The sequence below is a fragment of the Symphalangus syndactylus genome, chromosome 15, assembly GCF_028878055.3.
Source record: "Symphalangus syndactylus isolate Jambi chromosome 15, NHGRI_mSymSyn1-v2.1_pri, whole genome shotgun sequence".
In the NCBI taxonomy this organism is placed as follows: Eukaryota; Metazoa; Chordata; class Mammalia; order Primates; family Hylobatidae; genus Symphalangus; species Symphalangus syndactylus.
In genome coordinates, this window is record NC_072437.2 from 118,455,942 (window position 1) to 118,482,992 (window position 27,051).

Consider the following 27,051-nt stretch of genomic DNA (forward strand, 5'->3'; position numbering starts at 1 on the left):
TGAAACTTCTTTCTGATCTGAGCATTCAGCTAACAGAGTTAAACCATACTTTTGATTGAGCAGTTTTGAAACACTCTGTCTGTAGAAAATGCAACTGGACATTCGTAGCGCTAAGTGGGTAATAGTGGAAAAAAGTATATGTTCAAATATAAACTACACAGAAGCATTGTATGAAACTTCTTTCTGTTCTGTGCATTCAACTAACAGAGTTGAACCTTACTTTTGATTGAGCCGTTCTGAAACACTCTTTCTGTAGAAACTGCAATTGGACATTCTGAGCGCTAAGAGGCCTATATTGGGAAAAAGAATATCTACAAATAAAAACTACACAGAAGAATTGTGTGAAACTTCTTTCTGTTCTGTTTGTTCAACTAAAAGAGTTGAACCTTAGTTTTGATTGAGCCGTTCAGAAACACTCTTTCTGTAGAAAATGCAAGTGGAGATTCGGAGCGCTAAGAGGGTAATAGTGGAAAAAGGAATGTCTCCAAATATAAACTACACAGAATCATTCTGTGAAACTTCTTTCTGATCTGTGCATTCAGCTAACAGAGTTAAACCATACTTTTGATTGAGCAGATCTGAACACTCTTTCTGTAGAAAATGCAACTGGACATTTGGAGCGCTAAGAGAGTAGTAGTGGAAAAAGGAATATATTCAAATATAAACTACACAGAAGCATTCTGTGAAACTTCTTTCTGATCTGAGCATACAGCTAACAGAGTTAAACCATACTTTTGATTGAGCAGTTTTGAAACACTCTGTCTGTAGAAAATGCAACTGGACATTCGTAGCGCTAAGTGGGTAATAGGGGAAAAGAGAATATGTACAAATATAAACTACACAGAAGCATTGTATGAAACTTCTTTCTGTTCTGTGCATTCAACTAACAGAGTTGAACCTTACTTTTGATTGAGCCGTTCTGAAACACTCTTTCTGTAGAAACTGCAATTGGACATTCTGAGCGCTAAGAGGCCTATATTGGGAAAAAGAATGTCTACAAATAAAAACTACACAGAAGAATTGTGTGAAACTTCTTTCTGTTCTGTTTGTTCAACTAAAAGAGTTGAACCTTAGTTTTGATTGAGCCGTTCAGAAACACTCTTTCTGTAGAAAATGCAAGTGGAGATTCGGAGCGCTAAGAGGGTAATAGTGGAAAAAGGAATGTCTCCAAATATAAACTACACAGAATCATTCTGTGAAACTTCTTTCTGATCTGTTCATTCAGCTAACAGAGTTAAACCATACTTTTGATTGAGCAGATCTGAACACTCTTTCTGTAGAAAATGCAACTGGACATTTGGAGCGCTAAGAGAGTAGTAGTGGAAAAAGGAATATATTCAAATATAAACTACACAGAAGCATTCTGTGAAACTTCTTTCTGATCTGAGCATTCAGCTAACAGAGTTAAACCATACTTTTGATTGAGCAGTTTTGAAACACTCTGTCTGTAGAAAATGCAACTGGACATTCGTAGCGCTAAGTGGGTAATAGGGGAAAAAAGAATATGTGCAAATATAAACTACACAGAAGCATTGTATGAAACTTCTTTCTGTTCTGTGCATTCAACTAACAGAGTTGAACCTTACTTTTGATTGAGCCTTTCTGAAACACACTTTCTGTAGAAATTGCAATTGGACATTCTGAGCGCTAAGAGGCCTCTATTGGGAAAAATAATATCTTCAAATGAAAACTACACAGAAGCATTGTGTGAAACTTATTTCTGATATGTTCATTAAGCTAACAGAGTTAAACCATACTTTTGATTGCGCAGTTCTGAACACTCTTTCTGTAGAAAATGCAAGTGGACATTCGGAGCGCTAAGAGGGTAATAGTGGAAAAAGGAATATATTCAAATATAAACTACACAGTAGCATTCTGTGAAAAATCTTTCTGTTCTGTGCATTCAACTAACAGAGTTGAACCTTACTTTTGATTGAGCCGTTCTGAAACACTGTTTCTGTAGAAACTGCAATTGGACATGCTAAGCGCTAAGAGGCCTACATTGGGAAAAAGAATATCTTCAAATAAAAACTACACAGATGCATTCTGTGAAACTTATTTCTGATCTGTAAATTCAGTTAACAGAGATAAAACATATTTTTGATTGAGCAGATATGAAACACTCTTTTTGTAGAAAATGCAAGTGGAGATTCGGAGCGCTAAGAGGGTAATAGTGGAAAAAGGAATGTCTTCAAATATAAACTACACAGAATCATTCGGTGAAACTTCTTTCTGATCTGTGCATTCAGCTAACAGAGTTAAACCGTACTTTTGATTGAGCAGATCTGAACACTCTTTCTGTTGAAAATGCAACTGGACATTTGGAGCGCTAAGAGCGTAGTAGTGGAAAAAGGAATATATTCAAATATAAACTACACAGAAGCATTCTGTGAAACTTCTTTCTGATCTGAGCATTCAGCTAACAGAGTTAAACCATACTTTTGATTGAGCAGTTTTGAAACACTCTGTCTGTAGAAAATGCAACTGGACATTCGTAGCGCTAAGTGGGTAATAGTGGAAAAAAGTATATGTTCAAATATAAACTACACAGAAGCATTGTATGAAGCTTCTTTCTGTTCTGTGCATTCAACTAACAGAGTTGAACCTTACTTTTGATTGAGCCGTTCTGAAACACTCTTTCTGTAGAAACTGCAATTGGACATTCTGAGCGCTAAGAGGCCTATATTGGGAAAAAGAATGTCTACAAATAAAAACTACACAGAAGAATTGTATGAAACTTCTTTCTGTTCTGTTTGTTCAACTAAATGAGTTGAACCTTAGTTTTGATTGAGCCGTTCTGAAATACTCTTTCTGTAGAAAATGCAAGTGGAGATTCGGAGCGCTAAGAGGGTAATAGTGGAAAAAGGAATGTCTCCAAATATAAACTACACAGAATCATTCTGTGAAACTTCTTTCTGATCTGTGCATTCAGCTAACAGAGTTAAACCATACTTTTGATTGAGCAGATCTGAACACTCTTTCTGTAGAAAATGCAACTGGACATTTGGAGCGCTAAGAGAGTAGTAGTGGAAAAAGGAATATATTCAAATATAAACTACACAGAAGCATTCTGTGAAACTTCTTTCTGATCTGGGCATTCAGCTAACAGAGTTAAACCATACTTTTGATTGAGCAGTTTTGAAACACTCTGTCTGTAGAAAATGCAACTGGACATTCGTAGCGCTAAGTGGGTAATAGTGGAAAAAAGAATATGTTCAAATATAAACTACACAGAAGCATTGTATGAAACTTCTTTCTGTTCTGTGCATTCAACTAACAGAGTTGAACCTTACTTTTGATTGAGCCTTTCTGAAACACTCTTTCTGTAGAAACTGCAATTGGACATTCTGAGCGCTAAGAGGCCTCTATTGGGAAAAATAATATCTTCAAATAAAAACTACACAGAAGCATTGTGTGAAACTTATTTCTGATATGTTCATTAAGCTAACAGAGTTAAACCATACTTTTGATTGCGCAGTTCTTAACACTCTTTCTGTAGAAAATGCAAGTGGACATTCGGAGCGCTAAGAGGGTAATAGTGGAAAAAGGAAAATATTCAAATATAAACTACACAGTAGCATTCTGTGAAAAATCTTTCTGTTCTGTGCATTCAACTAACAGAGTTGAACCTTACTTTTGATTGAGCCGTTCTGAAACACTGTTTCTGTAGAAACTGCAATTGGACATTCTAAGCGCTAAGAGGCCTACATTGGGAAAAAGAATATCTTCAAATAAAAACTACACAGATGCATTCTGTGAAACTTATTTCTGATCTGTAAATTCAGTTAACAGAGATAAAACATATTTTTGATTGAGCAGTTATGAAACACTCTTTTTGTAGAAAATGCAAGTGGAGATTCGGAGCGCTAAGAGGGTAATAGTGGAAAAAGGAATGTCTCCAAATATAAACTACACAGAATCATTCTGTGAAACTTCTTTCTGATCTGTGCATTCAGCTAACAGAGTTAAACCATACTTTTGATTGAGCAGATCTGAACACTCTTTCTGTAGAAAATGCAACTGGACATTTGGAGCGCTAAGAGCGTTGTAGTGGAAAAAGGAATATATTCAAATATAAACTACACAGAAGCATTCTGTGAAACTTCTTTCTGATCTGAGCATTCAGCTAACAGAGTTAAACCATACTTTTGATTGAGCAGTTTTGAAACACTCTGTCTGTAGAAAATGCAACTGGACATTCGTAGCGCTAAGTGGGTAATAGTGGAAAAAAGTATATGTTCAAATATAAACTACACAGAAGCATTGTATGAAACTTCTTTCTGTTCTGTGCATTCAACTAACAGAGTTGAACCTTACTTTTGATTGAGCCGTTCTGAAACACTCTTTCTGTAGAAACTGCAATTGGACATTCTGAGCGCTAAGAGGCCTATATTGGGAAAAAGAATATCTACAAATAAAAACTACACAGAAGAATTGTGTGAAACTTCTTTCTGTTCTGTTTGTTCAACTAAAAGAGTTGAACCTTAGTTTTGATTGAGCCGTTCAGAAACACTCTTTCTGTAGAAAATGCAAGTGGAGATTCGGAGCGCTAAGAGGGTAATAGTGGAAAAAGGAATGTCTCCAAATATAAACTACACAGAATCATTCTGTGAAACTTCTTTCTGATCTGTGCATTCAGCTAACAGAGTTAAACCATACTTTTGATTGAGCAGATCTGAACACTCTTTCTGTAGAAAATGCAACTGGACATTTGGAGCGCTAAGAGACTAGTAGTGGATAAAGGAATATATTCAAATATAAACTACACAGAAGCATTCTGTGAAACTTCTTTCTGATCTGAGCATACAGCTAACAGAGTTAAACCATACTTTTGATTGAGCAGTTTTGAAACACTCTGTCTGTAGAAAATGCAACTGGACATTCGTAGCGCTAAGTGGGTAATAGGGGAAAAGAGAATATGTTCAAATATAAACTACACAGAAGCATTGTATGAAACTTCTTTCTGTTCTGTGCATTCAACTAACAGAGTTGAACCTTACTTTTGATTGAGCCTTTCTGAAACACTCTTTCTGTAGAAACTGCAATTGGACATTCTGAGCGCTAAGAGGCCTCTATTGGGAAAAATAATACCTTCAAACAAAAACTACACAGAAGCATTGTGTGAAACTTATTTCTGATATGTTCATTAAGCTAACAGAGTTAAACCATACTTTTGATTGCGGAGTTCTGAACACTCTTTCTGTAGAAAATGCAAGTGGACATTCGGAGCGCTAAGAGGGTAATAGTGGAAAAAGGAATATATGCAAATATAAACTACACAGTACCATTCTGTGAAAATTCTTTCTGTTCTGTGCATTCAACTAACAGAGTTGAACCTTACTTTTGATTGAGCCGTTCTGAAACACTCTTTCTGTATAAACTGCAATTGGACATGCTAAGCGCTAAGAGGCCTACATTGGGAAAAAGAATATCTTCAAATAAAAACTACACAGATGCATTCTGTGAAACTTATTTCTGATCTGTAAATTCAGTTAACAGAGATAAAACATATTTTTGATTGAGCAGTTATGAAACACACTTTTTGTAGAAATTGCAAGTGGAGATTCGGAGCGCTAAGAGGGTAATAGTGGAAAAAGGAATGTCTTCAAATATAAACTACACAGAATCATTCGGTGAAACTTCGTTCTGATCTGTGCATTCAGCTAACAGAGTTAAACCATACTTTTGATTGAGCAGATCTGAACACTCTTTCTGTAGAAAATGCAACTGGACATTTGGAGCGCTAAGAGAGTAGTAGTGGAAAAAGGAATATATTCAAATATAAACTACACAGAAGCATTCTGTGAAACTTCTTTCTGATCTGAGCATTCAGCTAACAGAGTTAAACCATACTTTTGATTGAGCAGTTTTGAAACACTCTGTCTGTACAAAATGCAACTGGACATTCGTAGCGCTAAGTGGGTAATAGTGGAAAAAAGAATATGTTCAAATATAAACTACACAGAAGCATTGTATGAAACTACTTTCTGTTCTGTGCATTCAACTAACGGAGTTGAACCTTACTTTTGATTGAGCCGTTCTGAAACACTCTTTCTGTAGAAACTGCAATTGGACATTCTGAGCGCTAAGAGGCCTATATTGGGAAAAGGAATGTCTACAAATAAAAACTACACAGAAGAATTGTGTGAAACTTCTTTCTGTTCTGTTTGTTCAACTAAAAGAGTTGAACCTTAGTTTTGATTGAGCCGTTCTGAAACACTCTTTCTGTAGAAAATGCAAGTGGAGATTCGGAGCGCTAAGAGGGTAATAGTGGAAAAAGGAATGTCTCCAAATATAAACTACACAGAATCATTCTGTGAAACTTCTTTCTGATCTGTGCATTCAGCTAACAGAGTTAAACCATACTTTTGATTGAGCAGATCTGAACACTCTTTCTGTAGAAAATGCAACTGGACATTTGGAGCGCTAAGAGAGTAGAAGTGGAAAAAGGAATATATTCAAATATAAACTACACAGAAGCATTCTGTGAAACTTCTTTCTGATCTGAGCATTCAGCTAACAGAGTTAAACCATACTTTTGACTGAGCAGTTTTGAAACACTCTGTCTGTAGAAAATGCAACTGGACATTCGTAGCGCTTAGTGGGTAATAGTGGAAAAAAGAATATGTTCAAATATAAACTACACAGAAGCATTGTATGAAACTTCTTTCTGTTCTGTGCATTCAACTAACAGAGTTGAACCTTACTTTTGATTGAGCCTTTCTGAAACACTCTTTCTGTAGAAACTGCAATTGGACATTCTGAGCGCTAAGAGGCCTCTATTGGGAAAAATAATATCTTCAAATAAAAACTACACAGAAGCATTGTGTGAAACTTATTTCTGATATGTTCATTAAGCTAACAGAGTTAAACCATACTTTTGATTGCGCAGTTCTGAACTCTCTTTCTGTAGAAAATGCAAGTGGACATTCAGAGCGCTAAGAGGGTAATAGTGGAAAAAGGAATATAAGCCAATATAAACTACACAGTAGCATTCTGTGAAAATTCTTTCTGTTCTGTGCATTCAACTAACAGAGTTGAATCTTACTTTTGATTGAGCCGTTCTGAAACACTCTTTCTGTAGAAACTGCAATTGGACATGCTAAGCGCTAAGAGGCCTACATTGGGAAAAAGAATATCTTCAAATAAAAACTACACAGATGCATTCTGTGAAACTTATTTCTGATCTGTAAATTCAGTTAACAGAGATAAAACATATTTTTGATTGAGCAGTTATGAAACACTCTTTTTGTAGAAATTGCAAGTGGAGATTCGGAGCGCTAAGAGGGTAATAGTGGAAAAAGGAATGTCTTCAAATATAAACTACACAGAATCATTCGGTGAAACTTCGTTCTGATCTGTGCATTCAGCTAACAGAGTTAAACCATACTTTTGATTGAGCAGATCTGAACACTCTTTCTGTAGAAAATGCAACTGGACATTTTGAGTGCTAAGAGAGTAGTAGTGGAAAAAGGAATATATTCAAATATAAACTACACAGAAGCATTCTGTGAAACTTCTTTCTGATCTGAGCATTCAGCTAACAGAGTTAAACCATACTTTTGATTGAGCAGTTTTGAAACACTCTGTCTGTAGAAAATGCAACTGGACATTCGTAGCGCTAAGTGGGTAATAGTGGAAAAAAGTATATTTTCAAATATAAACTACACAGAAGCATTGTATGAAACTTCTTTCTGTTCTGTGCATTCAACTAACAGAGTTGAACCTTACTTTTGATTGAGCCTTTCTGAAACACTCTTTCTGTAGAAAATGCAATTGGACATTCTGAGCGCTAAGAGGCCTCTATTGGGAAAAATAATATCTTCAAATAAAAACTACACAGAAGCATTGTGTGAAACTTATTTCTGATATGTTCATTAAGCTAACAGAGTTAAACCATACTTTTGATTGCGCAGTTCTGAACACTCTTTCTGTAGAAAATGCAAGTGGACATTCGGAGCGCTAAGAGGGTAATAGTGGAAAAAGGAATATATGCAAATATAAACTACACAGTAGCATTCTGTGAAAATTCTTTCTGTTCTGTGCATTCAACTAACAGAGTTGAACCTTACTTTTGATTGAGCCGTTCTGAAACACTCTTTCTGTAGAAACTGCAATTGGACATGCTAAGCGCTAAGAGGCCTACATTGGGAAAAAGAATATCTTCAAATAAAAACTACACAGATGCATTCTGTGAAACTTATTTCTGATCTGTAAATTCAGTTAACAGAGATAAAACATATTTTTGATTGAGCAGTTATGAAACACTCTTTTTGTAGAAATTGCAAGTGGAGATTCGGAGCGCTAAGAGGGTAATAGTGGAAAAAGGAATGTCTTCAAATATAAACTACACAAAATCATTCGGTGAAACTTCGTTCTGATCTGTGCATTCAGCTAACAGGGTTAAACCATACTTCTGATTGAGCAGATCTGAACACACTTTCTGTAGAAAATGCAACTGGACATTTGGAGCGCTAAGAGCGTAGTAGTGGAAAAAGGAATATATTCAAATATAAACTACACAGAAGCATTCTGTGAAACTTCTTTCTGATCTGAGCATTCAGCTAACAGAGTTAAACCATACTTTTGATTGAGCAGTTTTGAAACACTCTGTCTGTAGAAAATGCAACTGGACATTCGTAGCGCTAAGTGGGTAATAGTGGAAAAAAGAATATGTTCAAATATAAACTACACAGAAGCATTGTATGAAACTACTTTCTGTTCTGTGCATTCAACTAACGGAGTTGAACCTTACTTTTGATTGAGCCGTTCTGAAACACTCTTTCTGTAGAAACTGCAATTGGACATTCTGAGCGCTAAGAGGCCTATATTGGGAAAAGGAATGTCTACAAATAAAAACTACACAGAAGAATTGTGTGAAACTTCTTTCTGTTCTGTTTGTTCAACTAAAAGAGTTGAACCTTAGTTTTGATTGAGCCGTTCTGAAACACTCTTTCTGTAGAAAATGCAAGTGGAGATTCGGAGCGCTAAGAGGGTAATAGTGGAAAAAGGAATGTCTCCAAATATAAACTACACAGAATCATTCTGTGAAACTTCTTTCTGATCTTTGCATTCAGCTAACAGAGTTAAACCATACTTTTGATTGAGCAGATCTGAACTCTCTTTCTGTAGAAAATGCAACTGGACATTTGGAGCGCTAAGAGAGTAGTAGTGGAAAAAGAAATATATTCAAATATAAACTACACAGAAGCATTCTGTGAAACTTCTTTCTGATCTGAGCATTCAGCTAACAGAGTTAAACCATACTTTTGATTGAGCAGTTTTGAAACACTCTGTCTGTAGAAAATGCAACTGGACATTCGTAGCGCTAAGTGGGTAATAGTGGAAAAAAGAATATGTTCAAATATAAACTACACAGAAGCATTGTATGAAACTTCTTTCTGTTCTGTGCATTCAACTAACAGAGTTGAACCTTACTTTTGATTGAGCCTTTCTGAAACACTCTTTCGGTAGAAACTGCAATTGGACATTCTGAGGGCTAAGAGGCCTATATTGGGAAAAATAATATCTTCAAATAAAAACTACACAGAAGCATTGTGTGAAACTTATTTCTGATATGTTCATTAAGCTAACAGAGTTAAACCATACTTTTGATTGCGCAGTTCTGAACACTCTTCCTGTAGAAAATGCAAGTGGACATTCGGAGCGCCAAGAGGGTAATAGTGGAAAAAGGAATATATTCAAATATAAACTACACAGTAGCATTCTGTGAAAATTCTTTCTGTTCTGTGCATTCAACTAACAGAGTTGAACCTTACTTTTGATTGAGCCGTTCTGAAACACTCTTTCTGTAGAAACTGCAATTGGACATGCTAAGCGCTAAGAGGCCTACATTGGGAAAAAGAATATCTTCAATTAAAAACTACACAGATGCATTCTGTGAAACTTATTTCTGATCTGTAAATTCAGTTAACAGAGATAAAACATATTTTTGATTGAGCAGTTATGAAACACTCTTTTTGTAGAAAATGCAAGTGGAGATTCGGAGCGCTAAGAGGGTAATAGTGTAAAAAGAAATGTCTTCAAATATAAACTACACAGAATCATTCGGTGAAACTTCTTTCTGATCTGTGCATTCAGCTAACAGAGTTAAACCATACTTTTGGTTGATCAGATCTGAACACTCTTTCTGTAGAAAATGCAACTGGACATTTCGAGCGCTAAGAGCGTAGTAGTGGAAAAAGTAATATATTCAAATATAAACTACACAGAAGCATTCTGTGAAACTTCTTTCTGATCTGAGCATTCAGCTAACAGAGTTAAACCATACTTTTGATTGAGCAGTTTTGAAACACTCTGTCGGTAGAAAATGCAACTGGATATTCGTAGCGCTAAGTGGGTAATATTGGAAAAAAGAATATGTTCAAATATGAACTACACAGAAGCATTGTATGAAACCTCTTTGTGTTCTGTGCATTCAACTAACAGAGTTGAACCTTACTTTTGATTGAGCCGTTCTGAAACACTCTTTCTGTAGAAACTGCAATTGGACATTCTGAGCGCTAAGAGGCCTATATTGGGAAAAAGAATTTCTACAAATAAAAACTACACAGAAGAATTGTGTGAAACTTCTTTCTGTTCTGTTTGTTCAACTAAACGAGTTGAACCTTAGTTTTGATTGAGCCGTTCTGAAACACTCTTTCTGTAGAAAATGCAAGTGGGGATTCGGAGCGCTAAGAGGGTAATAGTGGAAAAAGGTATGTCTCCAAATATAAACTACACAGAATCATTCTGTGAAACTTCTTTCTGATCTGTGCATTCAGCTAACAGAGTTAAACCATACTTTTGATTGAGCAGATCTGAACTCTCTTTCTGTAGAAAATGCAACTGGACATTTGGAGCGCTAAGAGAGTAGTAGTGGAAAAAGGAATATATTCAAATATAAACTACACAGAAGCATTCTGTGAAACTTCTTTCTGATCTGAGCATTCAGCTAACAGAGTTAAACCATACTTTTGATTGAGCAGTTTTGAAACACTCTGTCTGTAGAAAATGCAACTGGACATTCGTAGCGCTAAGTGGGTAATAGTGGAAAAAAGAATATGTTCAAATATAAACTACACAGAAGCATTGTATGAAACTTCTTTCTGTTCTGTGCATTCAACTAACAGAGTTGAACCTTACTTTTGATTGAGCCTTTCTGAAACACTCTTTCTGTAGAAACTGCAATTGGACATTCTGAGCGCTAAGAGGCCTATATTGGGAAAAATAATATCTTCAAATAAAAACTACACAGAAGCATTGTGTGAAACTTATTTCTGATATGTTCATTAAGCTAACAGAGTTAAACCATACTTTTGATTGCGCAGTTCTGAACACTCTTTCTGTAGAAAATGCAAGTGGACATTCGGAGCGCTAAGAGGGTAATAGTGGAAAAAGGAATATATTCAAATATAAACTACACAGTAGCATTCTGTGAAAATTCTTTCTGTTCTGTGCATTCAACTAACAGAGTTGAACCTTACTTTTGATTGAGCCGTTCTGAAACACTCTTTCTGTAGAAACTGCAATTGGACATGCTAAGCGCTAAGAGGCCTACATTGGGAAAAAGAATATCTTCAAATAAAAACTACACAGATGCATTCTGTGAAACTTATTTCTGATCTGTAAATTCAGTTAACAGAGATAAAACATATTTTTGATTGAGCAGTTATGAAACACTCTTTTTGTAGAAAATGCAAGTGGAGATTCGGAGCGCTAAGAGGGTAATAGTGGAAAAAGGAATGTCTTCAAATATAAACTACACAGAATCATTCGGTGAAACTTCTTTCTGATCTGTGCATTCAGCTAACAGAGTTAAACCATACTTTTGATTGAGCAGATCTGAACACTCTTTCTGTAGAAAATGCAACTGGACATTTGGAGCGCTTACAGAGTCGTAGTGGAAAAAGGAATATATTCAAATATAAACTACACAGAAGCATTCTGTGAAACTTCTTTCTGATCTGAGCATTCAGCTAACAGAGTTAAACCATACTTTTGATTGAGCAGTTTTGAAACACTCTGTCTGTAGAAAATGCAACTGGACATTCGTAGCGCTAAGTGGGTAATAGTGGAAAAAAGAATATGTTCAAATATAAACTACACAGAAGCATTGTATGAAACTTCTTTCTGTTCTGTGCATTCAACTAACAGTGTTGAACCTTACTTTTGATTGAGCCGATCTGAAACACTCTTTCTGTAGAAACTGCAATTGGACATTCTGAGCGCTATGAGGCCTATATTGGGAAAAAGAATGTCTACAAATAAAAACTACACAGAAGAATTGTGTGAAACTTCTTTCTGTTCTGTTTGTTCAACTAAAAGAGTTGAACCTTAGTTTTGATTGAGCTGTTCTGAAACACTCTTTCTGTAGAAAATGCAAGTGGAGATTCGGAGCGCTAAGAGGGTAATAGTGGAAAAAGGAATGTCTCCAAATATAAACTACACAGAATCATTCTGTGAAACTTCTTTCTGATCTGTGCATTCAGCTAACAGAGTTAAACCATACTTTTGATTGAGCAGATCTGAACTCTCTTTCTGTAGAAAATGCAACTGGACATTTGGAGCGCTAAGAGAGTAGTAGTGGAAAAAGGAATACATTCAAATATAAACTACACTGAAGCATTCTGTGAAACTTCTTTCTGATCTGAGCATTCAGCTAACAGAGTTAAACCATACATTTGATTGAGCAGTTTTGAAACACTCTGTCTGTAGAAAATGCAACTGGACATTCGTAGCGTTAAGTGGGTAATAGTGGAAAAAAGAATATGTTCAAATATAAACTACACAGAAGCATTGTATGAAACTTCTTTGTGTTCTGTGCATTCAACTAACAGAGTTGAACCTTACTTTTGATTGAGCCGTTCTGAAACACTCTTTCTGTAGAAACTGCAATTGGACATTCTGAGCGCTAAGAGGCCTCTATTGGGAAAAAAAATATCTTCAAATAAAAACTACACAGAAGCATTGTGTGAAACTTATTTCTGATATGTTCATTAAGCTAACAGAGTTAAACCATACTTTTGATTGCGCAGTTCTGAACACTCTTTCTGTAGAAAATGCAAGTGGACATTCGGAGCGCTAAGATGGTAATAGTGGAAAAAGGTATATATTCAAATATAAACTACACAGTAGCATTCTGTGAAAATTCTTTCTGTTCTGTGCATTCAACTAACAGAGTTGAACCTTACTTTTGATTGAGCCGTTCTGAAACACTCTTTCTGTAGAAACTGCAATTGGACATGCTAAGCGCTAAGAGGCCTACATTGGGAAAAAGAATATCTTCAAATAAAAACTACACAGATGCATTCTGTGAAACTTATTTCTGATATGTAAATTCAGTTAACAGAGATAAAACATATTTTTGATTGAGCAGTTATGAAACACTCTTTTTGTAGAAAATGCAAGTGGAGATTCGGAGCGCTAAGAGGGTAATAGTGGAAAAAGCAATGTCTTCAAATATAAACTACACAGAATCATTCGGTGAAACTTCTTTCTGATCTGTGCATTCAGCTAACAGAGTTAAACCATACTTTTGATTGAGCAGATCTGAACACTCTTTCTGTAGAAAATGCAACTGGACATTTGGAGCGCTAAGAGCGTAGTAGTGGAAAAAGGAATATATTCAAATATAAACTACACAGAAGCATTCTGTGAAACTTCTTTCTGATCTGAGCATTCAGCTAACAGAGTTAAACCATACTTTTGATTGAGCAGTTTTGAAACACTCTGTCTGTAGAAAATGCAACTGGACATTCGTAGCGCTAAGTGGGTAATAGTGGAAAAAAGAATATGTTCAAATATAAACTACACAGAAGCATTGTATGAAACTTCTTTCTGTTCTGTGCATTCAACTAACAGAGTTGAACCTAACTTTTGATTGAGCCGATCTGAAACACTCTTTCGTAGAAACTGCAATTGGACATTCTGAGCGCTAAGAGGCCTATATTGGGAAAAAGAATGTCTACAAATAAAAACTACACAGAAGAATTGTGTGAAACTTCTTTCTCTTCTGTTTGTTCAACTAAAAGAGTTGAACCTTAGTTTTGATTGAGCCGTTCTGAAACACTCTTTCTGTAGAAAATGCAAGTGGAGATTCGGAGCGCTAAGAGGGTAATAGTGGAAAAAGGAATGTCTCCAAATATAAACTACACAGAATTATTCTGTGAAACTTCTTTCTGATCTGTGCATTCAGCTAACAGTGTTAAATCATACTTTTGATTGAGCAGATCTGAACACTCTTTCTGTAGAAAATGCAACTGGACTTTTGGAGCGCTAAGAGAGTAGTAGTGGAAAAAGGAATATATTCAAATATAAACTACACAGAAGCATTCTGTGAAACTTCTTTCTGATCTGAGCATTCAGCTAACAGAGTTAAACCATACTTTTGATTGAGCAGTTTTGAAACACTCTGTCTGTAGAAAATGCAACTGGACATTCGTAGCGCTAAGTGGGTAATAGTGGAAAAAAGAATATCTTCAAATATAAACTACACAGAAGCATTGTATGAAACTTCTTTCTGTTCTGTGCATTCAACTAACAGAGTTGAACCTTACTTTTGATTGAGCCTTTCTGAAACACTCTTTCTGTAGAAACTGCAATTGGACATTCTGAGTGCTAAGAGGCCTCTATTGGGAAAAATTATATCTTCAAATAAAAACTACACAGAAGCATTGTGTGAAACTTATTTCTGTTATGTTCATTAAGCTAACAGAGTTAAACCATACTTTTGATTGCACAGTTCTGAAAACTCTTTCTGTAGAAAATGCAAGTGGACATTCGGAGCGCTAAGAGGGTAATAGTGGAAAAAGGAATATATTCAAATATAAACTACACAGTAGCATTCTGTGAAAATTCTTTCTGTTCTGTGCATTCAACTAACAGAGTTGAACCTTACTTTTGATTGAGCCGTTCTGAAACACTCTTTCTGTAGAAACTGCAATTGGAAATGCTAAGCGCTAAGAGGCCTACATTGGGAAAAAGAATATCTTCAAATAAAAACTACACAGATGCATTCTGTGAAACTTATTTCTGATCTGTAAATTCAGTTAACAGAGATAAAACTTATTTTTGATTGAGCAGTTATGAAACACTCTTTTTGTAGAAAATGCAAGTGGAGATTCGGAGCGCTAAGAGGGTAATAGTGGAAAAAGGAATGTCTTCAAATATAAACTACACAGAATCATTCGGTGAAACTTCTTTCTGATCTGTGCATTCAGCTAACAGAGTTAAAGCATACTTTTGATTGAGCAGATCTGAACACTCTTTCTGTAGAAAATGCAACTGGACATTTCGAGCGCTAAGAGCGTAGTAGTGGAAAAAGGAATATATTCAAATATAAACTACACAGAAGCATTCTGTGAAACTTCTTTCTGATCTGAGCATTCAGCTAACAGAGTTAAACCATACTTTTGATTGAGCAGTTTTGAAACACTCTGTCTGTAGAAAATGCAACTGGACATTCGTAGCGCTAAGTGGGTAATAGTGGAAAAAAGAATATGTTCAAATATAAACTACACAGAAGCATTGTATGAAACTTCTTTCTGTTCTGTGCATTCAACTAACAGAGTTGAACCTTACTTTTGATTGAGCCGTTCTGAAACACTCTTTCTGTAGAAACTGCAATTGCACATTCTGAGCGCTAAGAGGCCTATATTGGGAAAAAGAATGTCTACAAATAAAAACTACACAGAAGAATTGTGTGAAACTTCTTTCTGTTCTGTTTGTTCAACTAAAGAGTTGAACCTTAGTTTTGATTGAGCCGTTCTGAAACACACTTTCTGTAGAAAATGCAAGTGGAGATTCGGAGCGCTAAGAGGGTAATAGTGGAAAAAGGAATGTCTCCAAATATAAACTACAGAAAAGTTTCAATCTACTAATTTGTCTTCTAATAACTTTCCACCCAGGAGCATTCGTCCCTCTCATTAGACAGTTGTTCTATGCTTCTTTTTTTCACATTCTAATTGCCTCACCTGAACCAAAAAAAGAATGTGGATCTAGGATCAATACCTTTTGAAAAGTCATTTATTTCATTATATTATTTTTTCATATATCTGCATTATTGCATAGAATACCTGATTGGTCTTATGCTAAGTTTTTCATGTAACATTACCTCTGCAAGATGTTAATAAGTATCCTTCCAAAAATGTTTGAAAAATCTTGGGTAAAACATATTACGTAAGTTCCTGTTTTATAGTTTTCCAAGAGTTTTACTATCCTTGGCCAATGACAAAATTCAAAGCAGAGATACAGTACACAACTTTTGTAAAACTTACCTATTTTTCTTATAAGACTGTGGCTTTGTTTTGTTTTGTTTTGAACTTCTTTTCTGTGATGTGACATGAGACTGTGTGTTGAGTTAGGGGTGGGGACATACATTAACAGAGGTTTAGGAACTGCTTTGCTAAAGCAAGTTTGAGGAGAAAATGGGGAGACTAATACAAGATTTCTCTTTAAGCAGTGGGAGTTGAAGGGGTAGGTGGTTTTTGGAGAAAGAAGAGACCCATTCATGGCACAGGCTTCTTTATGTTTCTGCTCTGTGTGATACTTAATGAGGATACAGACATTCACTTCCTCTATTTCCCACCCCTGGCCGGGGGTAACCCAAAGGTACCTGATAAAGACACAGCCTTATAGCTGTATCAAGTATCCCTGAGTGTGTTAGGACTGGAGAGGCCTAAGGAATAAAAAACATACATGCATTAAATGGAACAAATACAGAGAAGAAGAAAACTCAGACATGGTACATTAATTGTGTACCTTTCCTTACAACCCAGCACATCACAGGGTACATGACCTGCTTCCTTTTGACCTGCTTCCTTTATGTTCACTGCATGAACAGGGAAGGGGGTTGGGGTACACGTGGGAGATAATTGTGTTTACTATGTACCTGGTATTAATACATCTATAGAGACAATTGGAATGACTATACTGGAGAAACAGCAAGAGAAGAACTGAAAAGGCTAAAACAAATACTTGGTTCTCTAAAAAATACTCCAAAGGATTTCTCATGTCTGACAAATTACATTTTAGTCTAATAGTAATAAGTGACCAAAACTAAGGTGATTTGATAAATATCATAAGGTATTTTATTGTGAAATTGATATCTATACGTATTGCTTATAAAGCTCAGTAATCTGTTCTTGAATTGAGAAATTACTGAGACAACATCAAAAGCTGTCATTTTTGTTTCTATGTTGTCGTTGTTATTGTTTGTGAGGTCAGAGCTTCTAAACTTTATGACTGTTTGAAAGGGGCCTATATAGACCTTGCCTGAATATTAAGTCATGTGAAATGATAAAAAGCTTTCTGATTTATTGGGTTAGACAAAGAAAAAATTGAGAAATTGAGCATCATTAAAATTAAAGACTTTTGTTATTAAAACTGTGCTTAGAATGAAAACAAAAGCCACAGGTTGGGAGAAAATTTTTTCAAAACATATTCAAAACATTTTCAAAACATATCAGATAAATTACTGGTATTTAAAGTATACAGAGAACTCGAAAATAAGAAAGAAAACAACTCATTTAAAAAATAGTCCAAAGGTCTAAATACAGCTGTCAAATGGGGATTTTGAAGTTACTAGTCATGTATCATTAGGGAACTGCAAGTCACAGCAACCGTGAGATATTATTACATGACTATTAAAATGACCAATATCCAAAAGTCTGATGATACCAAAAGCTGGCAAATGTGAGGAGAAACAGGAACTTTTATTCATTGCTTGTGAGAATGCAGAATAGTACAGCTACTTTGGCAGTCAGTTTGGCAGTTTCTTATAAAACTAAACATACTCCTACCACACAACCCAGCAATTACATTCCCGGTATTTACTTAAAGGATTTGAAAACTTACATGCACACAAAAGCCTTCTTCCCATGAATGTTACAGGAGCCTTATTCATGATCACTAAAATCGAAATGTCCTTCAGGAAGTGAATGGAAAAATAAACTGTGGTATATCCAGGCAATGGAATAGTATTCTGTCAAGCTACAGAAGACATACAGGAACTTTTAAATGCATATTGCCAAGTGAAAGAAGCCAGTCTGAAAAGTCTACATACCGTATGATTCAACTACATGACCTTCTGGAGAAAGCAAAACTATGGAGACAGTAAAGAGATCAGTGACTATTAGGGATTTGGAGGAGATTTGTGCAGTCTAAACATGTCATGTGCCAACAATGACGTAAAGATATGTGAGATAAAGTATGACGAATTCTATTGACAAACACACGCAATGGCTTCCATTTAACTGAGAAGAAACCATATACCTAGCACAAGTCTTTTTCTGTGCATTAACTTTTTGTAATACAACTATATGAAGTTATAGCCTATTTTATATATGAATAAAAGCATTTCCAAAGGTTAAGAAAGGGCACAGTGAGAGTGAGAAGCACAGTCTGGGTAGGCAGGTCAATCTAGTTTTCTATCTGTGCTTTAAACTGCTATAACCATCAACTCAATCTACTAATTTATCTTCTACATAAATTAGTAGAGGAAACGATGAACGGATGGAGCAAGGAAGAATTTTAGGAGAGTGAATCCATTATTCTGTATGACACTGTAATGAGGATTATTTGTCATTACACATTTGACAAAACCTACAGAATTCATAAGACAAGGAGTAAACTCTAATACAAACTACATACTTTAGTCAATAGTAATGTACCAATATTGACTCATCAACTATAACAAATGTACCACACTATTGCAAGATGTTAAAAATCGGGGAAATTGGGGTAGAGGCTGAGGATGACGTGTGAATGCTTATTCACTTCTTTCTACAAACCTAAAATTGCTTTTAAAGAGTCAATAAAAATTAAAACAAGGCAGGGTTTTCATGCAATGGAAAAAAACACACAACTTTAGTAAGTGACTCATAATTATGCTTATGCCACTTTGCTAGATTACACTTCATTAATAAATATAGTTTCATTCTTTATGTTATAAAGCAGAATAAAGTCAGATATCTAGAGAAATTGATTTTAATGATTAGAGTAAAAGCATTTTCACCTCCAACGTCAGAATGAGTTCTTCAGAATCAGTCCATTTTATAGTTAAATCAATCATTGATTTTAAAAAAATATTGAGAAAAACTTTAACTTCACTTTTTCCATCAAACTCAATGTCATGACAGCATTGTCATTTCAATCTAGGATTAAAACCTATTTCTGGACCCAGTGGACTTACTGTGATAGATTCTGAAAATGTCAGACGTTAAAGTCCAGTCTTTGATCTGCTGTCCTCTGCAGTTATCAAAAGGTCAGTTTATCCTGCTTCTTTTCTCTCTTTTTCATATATCTTGCACTTCAGCTTAATATTAGTATTAAGCTAAATTTCTTATTTTATTTTGATTGATAAAGGAAAACAGATTGTTTCAATACAGTTACTGAGAATAAGCAGCAAAACGTACTTATAAAGTACACAAGAGAGCTATAAGATAAAAATTTGTTCAAAAAAAGATTTGGAAATTTTTATTGCATGAATGTTCAAATGGAAAGGAAAACTTTCTGGATTCTTTTTCCACCACACAGGAGTAGCAGCACTAAAGTAGTGAATAATGTCCGTTCAATTGGTAGTTTTCATGTATTTCTGATATCAGAAATGGACTGTTAGTAACTAGTTTTAAAAGCAGAGCATTTTTGTGCATGGCATTCCCCTGAATTCCAAAGCCCAAACTTAACTTAGGCTAATTTCTCTCTGCTGGGAGCCCCATTAATTTCTCATAGATAACATTTCATATATATGCGGCATTCTGATGATGTAAAGGAATTCACACCTTATGGGCCTACAAGCCAAATTTAATCAATGGCTTGCTTCATATGGCTGAGAGCTAAAAATTGTTTTGGCATTTTGGAAGTGTTTAAAGAAGGAGAAGGAAGGGGAGAAGAAGAATGAGTAGATGAAGGAGAGACAGAGACTACATATGGCCAGCAAAGCCTATAATATTTACTGTCTAGTTCTTTACACAAAGAACTTTTCCAATCTTGAACAAAACACACACATTTTCGTTATGCCAAAAAAGGACTACAATAAGTCTTCACTTAACATCATTGACAGGTGCTTGAAAACTGGTCATAGGTATATATATTTATGGTCACGTGATGTTTTGATACACGCATAGGGAGGGATAAATTGGGGATGGTTAATTGGTACAAAAATACAGTCAGCGAAACCCATTTTACCATAGGTTGACATCAAAAGAGTTCAGCTTCTATGGCTTTTGGTAACTAAAACGTCAACAAACTTGTAAATAAAGATCAAAACACTTCTAATATTAAATGCTGAAATAAATTTCAGCTATTCATACGTTTAAGATTAATAAAAGCTAGTAAAATCATTATTTACCTACTTATTTCAGTTTAGGGTTGCAGTTGACCGCAGCCTATCCTGTCAGCTCAGGACGCAATGTGGGAACCAGCCCTGGACAGGGTGCCGTCGCATTGCAGGTGCACTCACACATACCCACAGTTACTCAGACTGGGACCACATAGACACGTCAATCAACCTCACATGCACAGCCTTGGGAAGTGAGAGGAAACTGGAGCATCCAGAGAATATCAATGCAGACATGGGGAGAATACATAAGCTCTACACAGACAGTGAACCCCAATTGGAATCAATTTGTTTTTTCTCATCAACATCATAATGAAATGACATTGAATGAAACGTCGTTATTCAAAGACCTGTTGTACTCAGTTCTAAACATTTCAGAATTAAGAGATCTACACACATCCTCTTCTATATAATGGAGTGGGTCTCTTAAAATTTCCTGGCAACATACTCTTAGCCTGCCTAGGAAACACTTTAGAATACAACTGCATTATAATAAATTTTCATATTCTATTCATATCTTCATATTTCTCCCTCTACTTATTAAGGTATAGTCTTGTATATGTAATCCTTCAGTTCCTGAACAAGGTGAACATATGATCTCATGATGTGTGTTTTAATTTCTTAACTTTGTTGAGATTTGGGAATGTGAGGATGATGGAAAGGAAAGAAAGGAATTCAGCAGCTATAAAAGAAATCTGACCTTTAATTTTTTTATTGAATTTGTTTCTTGTTTTATTTTTCCTTCCTTTGCACAAATGAGAACTTCTAGTTTTACAAAGGGTACCATCAACTTTAGGACAAAAATTTGTATTTGTGGCATAACACAAGTTGGAGACACAATGATTTAGAGATTGCATATCAATTTTATCAAATAAATGTGATAAAGTAGGTGATATGCACACACACACACATTTGTAGTGACAAAACCATTGACACAGATACCCAGATGGCACTTAATGTACTTTCAGCCTTAAATTCTTTCTCAAGGACAAGCCATTTGTTTGCAAATGATTTAGCATTCAAAAATGATTAAACACGGGAAAAAATGCATTGCACATAAAGTTCAGATTACAAGTGAATTAAAGTCACACTAATATAACTATAATTTATAATGAATTCAAATGGCTTTCAGAAGGGTCATCTGTGGAAGGTGAAGAGCAATCTGAATTTATTTTTCTGGTAACTGGTCACAGCAATGTTTTCTAGACTAGTGAGTGAGTGCTCATACAGCACCATGTGTGTTCAACAACACATAAAGTTGGATGACAAAATCTACTTTAGTGAGAAGGTAGCTATTTCCAGGGGCACCAATAGTAATGTCAGTTTTGAGTCTTGGGTTTGCTTTTGTTTGTTTACAAGGCGATGAAATGTTTAAGGAAAAAATAAATTCTACCAATCCATGTTGAGTGAACATTTCAATCCTTGTAAAGACCAAAGTCAGCTGCCACCATGCCATGCAAACCTTATAGTACATGACATGTTAAATCGGTAACCTCGAAAGGGACTTCTGAGAAGCTATGAGTAAAAGGCACATACAAAATGCCTCTGAGATGAATTCACAAATGAAATGGAAAAGGATAACTGTGTACATCCAAGAAGAATAGTAATTAACAGAAAACAAGAACACTTCTAAATTGAAAGAATCCCTAAAGTAAAAGAAGACCAAAGAAAAAGAAATAAAGATGAGAAGTGAAATGAGGCAGAAATGGTGAGCGACAAGGAGATACACTGAGAAAAAAAGTAGCTAAAGTTAGTGTGTTATTATTTCAGCAAAATTAAGTATATCAATACTGAGAAATATGACTTGAAATAGATTCAGTACCTCAAGCAGAAACATAAACAAATAACATCTGGGTTTTTCTTTTGATAACCAGTATTTTAAATACAAAAATCTAAAAATTTTGTCTTTGTGTAAGAGTTACACATTTATCATACCAATCAATAACAAAAAGGCGCTATAAATACTGTATGGAAATAAATGTCCTAACAGATGTTAACCAGACATCAGTCTTCACCGGTAAGGATTAGATTTGAAGGTGTTTGCAGATAATTAAAACTTGTTTTTATAACATAACTTAGCAGCTAAGTAGTATAATGAAAATGGGATATTCAAATTATAAGATATAAAATATTAAAGATAGAAGAACATGTTTATTTTTTCAATATAAATATTGTTACAGCTCAGAGAAACAGTATGAAATCTCAGGGCTCATGAAAGGCCACATTCTAGAGATAGTGATTGACAGGTATGGTAATTCCCCTACAGCGTGGTGCCTGTTGTCATGGAGTAGCATGTCTCCTACAGGGTACTACCAGCAGGTTCATGTAGGAAGAGCCAATAGTCCATGTGAGAAACCCCGGAAGGCTAAAGATAGAAGGAAATATTTGTGCCACGTTGAAGAGCAAGTTCACCAGGTGAATTGGCATGTGGCTAGGGTACAACTTCCCATACATATATAAATAATGAAACACACAAAAAATTATCAGAAAAGTATTTTATTATTATTAGAGTCACGATTAGCACTCTCCTCATCAGGAGAGTTTTAGGTTTTTTTCTTGCCCTACTCTATACTTTTTAAACACAGTCTCCAAGTTTCAAAATAAAAGTTTCTTATTTTTAATTCAAATCTCAATTAAAATAAAACAAAAACCGAAAATGTAGAAGTTCCTTATTTTGACCATCTATATATCATACACAACAAAAAGACTGATAAAATTCCACTAAACACAACAGCTAGATCCGTATTCCCGTTACTGCTTAAGCCCATTCCAATAAGGATTTTATACCAAATCTGCCCTTGCCAAGGCTACCTGGGGCCTTCATTTTATTATTTGCAATGGACAATTTTAACTTCACATCCATGTTGGCTTCCTTACATCCTAGATGCACATACAGCCAGATTTTTTCCATCAGATGTGATTTGATCCTCCAAATTCGGAATGCCTTGATGACCTCCTCTTTATCTAAAGATCACTTTAAAAAGCCTGAAGTATTTGGCTCTTCCCTAAATCTTTGGCCAGATGTAATGTCATCCTCCCATTGGCTTTCTTTGTCCAAACTACATTAGCCTTATCTCAGATCTTCAAACAAGTTATATTTCCTGCCTAAGATCTTTCTATGAGTGAGTGAAAGGTGTGACGAAGATAGTTCCTCTTTGCCCCCAAAGGTTTCATTGATCACGCTGATAATGAATTTACTGTTATTTTAATCTCTTACTGTTATACTCAGGCTTAAATTCTCTACCCTACACACTTCAGTTGACATAATTTTAATTTCCACTGTGATGCTTCTCTCTCTTCTGTCAACACTCTCTCCTCACAGGGTTTCATCCAGATCAGGAGTCAGTAACATTTTTGACAAAGAGCCAGATAGTAAATATTGCAGGCTTTGTGTTGCCAAGAGGCAAATTTATGGAACTTTCCCTGCTGAAAAATTTCCCTGTATTTTACATTTTAGACTTATAAATGCCACACGTACTTATAACTCATGAGCCATACAAAAATAGGTGGCAGACCAGATCTGGCTCATGGGCTATAATAGTTTTCCAACCCCTCACCTAGATTCATGACTTTAGGCATGCTCTATAGGCTACGATGATCTAACTCACATCTCTAGCCAAGTCAACTTGTCAGTGCCTACTTGATGTCTCCACTTGGATTCTAACTAGCGTCTTAATTTAAGATTAAAAAATGTAAAATCAATCACACATACGCACCTACCCACACCTCTGTCACTTGCAAACTGCCTCATGTCATCAAGACTTTGCCATATCACTAAAAGTGACCATAATCCCCCATGTCCCTACATCCAAATACCTTGATATAATTCTTGCTCAGTAAATTCAATCATCTTCAAATCAACTTCCAATCTCAGCTGATTTTCTCCAACTTTATTGCTACACTCATAATCCCAACTACCATCATCCTTCAACTGGACAGGTGCAATAGTCAGCTAAATGAACCCCCTTCCTTCACTAGTGTACCCTTCCACAATAGTACACCCTCCTAAGAGCTAACCTCATCGTATCACACATCCATCATACACTTTTCAATGTAGTTAATTTATATTCACATTTTGATATAAGATCTAGATTTGGTCCCTGAGAACACTCATGTAATCTCTCTCCATGCTCTTCCTTCATGGACATTCCAGCCAAACCGGCCTTCTTTTCTTTGTAAGAAACTATCAAGCTCTCTTTTTAAATTACAGAATCTTTATATCTGCCCTTCTTTCTGCTCAGAGCACCCCAGATCTTCAAAGTACCTTCCTCTTTGTCTTCACTCAACTCTCAAATGAAATATTACCTCCTCAGAGAGAAAAATGCTCTGAAATACCTACAGCCAGATCAGTGCCTTCCTCCTTGACAGTTTTACTCAGCCATGTTATCACATGTAATCTTCTTCGTAGTAGTGTACTTTATAGCCCTTCACACCATTGCTTTTTTTAGGTATTTGTATGTCTTCCTCCTCTTTCCCTCCTCACTACAGTATAGCCAATTGTGTCTTTGCCTTCTTCACTGCTATATCCCCTAGTGCCTGGTAGGCTTTCTATAAACAGCCATTTATTGACTTATTGACTACATGTATATGCTAATCCTTTTTACTAATTGTTGTTACACTATAAATTTCTCTTCTCCCTCTCTTCGCTTCCCTCTTCTCATGTCCCTTGATGCTTCCTACTCAATATTAACATGGACATCATTTTGTGTCTTCAGCATTTCTCTTTTCATTATATTATGATAGGTTAATTTTCCTAAGAAAACACTATTTTGACAAAAGCAAAGCATTAAAGTAAAGCAGCATAGGATCAATTTTTTCCTATTGAAAAGGAAACACCATCTTTCCGAGAAGACAATTCCACCAGGAAACAAAAAAAACACACACATTTCCGGTAAGTCCTAGTTCCCAAGACTTGAAGCCAGTATGTTTTTCCACTTTCAAGTATCCTTGACTGTAGAGATAAAAGGTATCCACTTAGAGATATTAACTCATTACCACTGCCTAAATTTGGTTTCCAGAAACACAACTTAATATGACATCAATGGATGTGATAATCATTTGAAAGTAGCTTTATCAAAATCATCCAACAGAACAAGTTACTTTCCTAATTAGCATCCTCGGTTAAATACCTAAATCTGATGAATAATAAGTTATGCATTATGCTAAATTGCATTGGCTCACTATCTTAGAATGCTTTCAAACTAATTAAAAATGAGATATTCAGTGATGAGAAACATAAAAAGATAAAAACCTATTTCAATCAGTTTAAATTAGAATTTAACATTTCTTCAATACGCTCTTTTGTAGTCAATTGCAAGAGTAATAAAGCAAAATTATTGAGTCTATAATAGTGACCGTTCAAAATTCATAGTGAATTATTAAAAAGAAAACTAAGGTCCCTGCCAACTTTCCACCTCACTTCAAAGCATAGCCAAGGTCATTACAACAGCAAGTAAAAGACTCCACACAATTCCCACTTCTTCGCCTCTATACTGTTACTTCTGGAATCTTCTACTGCTCCAAATTGTGTGTTTGCTCCAGACTCAGCAGTTCTCACCACCTTGTTCTTCCAATTGCCATCTTCTCTGTGCGGCCTTTCTTGACTACCCAGTTAAAAATTATCCTATCAAAATTATCTGATCCCCATCCAGGATTACTTTTCACCATCTAACTTACGATACTTTGCATATTTATGTGGCTCATTGTCTGTTATCTGTCTCCCTAAGTTAGAATGCGAGCTTCATGATGGCAGAGTTTTGGTCAATTTCCTTCACTCAATAATTCCTGACCCAAAGTAAACACTTCATAAGTATTTTTTGAATATACTAATATATAGTCCGAATTATCAAGGAACTTATAAATAAATAAAGACACAACCCAGCATATAGTGCAGCTTGAGAAATGTTGATAGTGTGGTACAGGAGGAGGTATGTAAACTATGAGAAGCAACAGTTAAATAAGAAGCAATCCAGAAAGACACACAGTGTGGGTGACATCTGAGTTAAAGGACAGAAGGTAAGAAGATAACCAGATGGAGAAAAGAGAGGAAGATCTTACAAACAAGCATCAGAAGTTACCATAAGAAAAGCAAGTACAAAATCATCAGAAGAAAAACAATTGCATCCCAGTTATTACCACAAACATAATTAACTATGAAAACCCAGAACAGTTCATGCTTTGATAATGCTAAAGTTGATACGTAGATTAAGATGTGATATAACAATCTGCAAATCTTAGTTTTCAGAAAACCTTTTTAGGCAAGATATGATGATTTAAGGAAGAAAAGTTGCTGATGGATGAGGCATGTTGTCCCTTAAAGACAAACACTATGAAGACTGCGTACAGCCTTTATAATGGAAAGGTGCCACGTTTTTTCTTTTCTAAGTCCTTGGAATCTCAGTTGGCAACTTTGAAATTCATGTGTAATTCATGAGCTTTTTAAAAGAAATGTAATAAGTAACACAAGTGATTCTAGAGCTTGTCTTTAGGCTGAGGTAGATATTGGCATTATAAATTGAAGTGCTAGAAAGGAACAATAAGAATTAAGAATAAGCAGTAATTTCTGCCAAGATCTGTGGCACCCAGTCTCACACATAAGGCTTTTTGGAATCTCTTGGTTTCCAAGGTTCAGGCTCTCATACTTTAGTTTGTACATAAAGGACTTAAGTTATTCTTAAAGCACAGTTTTAGCACTTCACACCAGGAGATGGTTA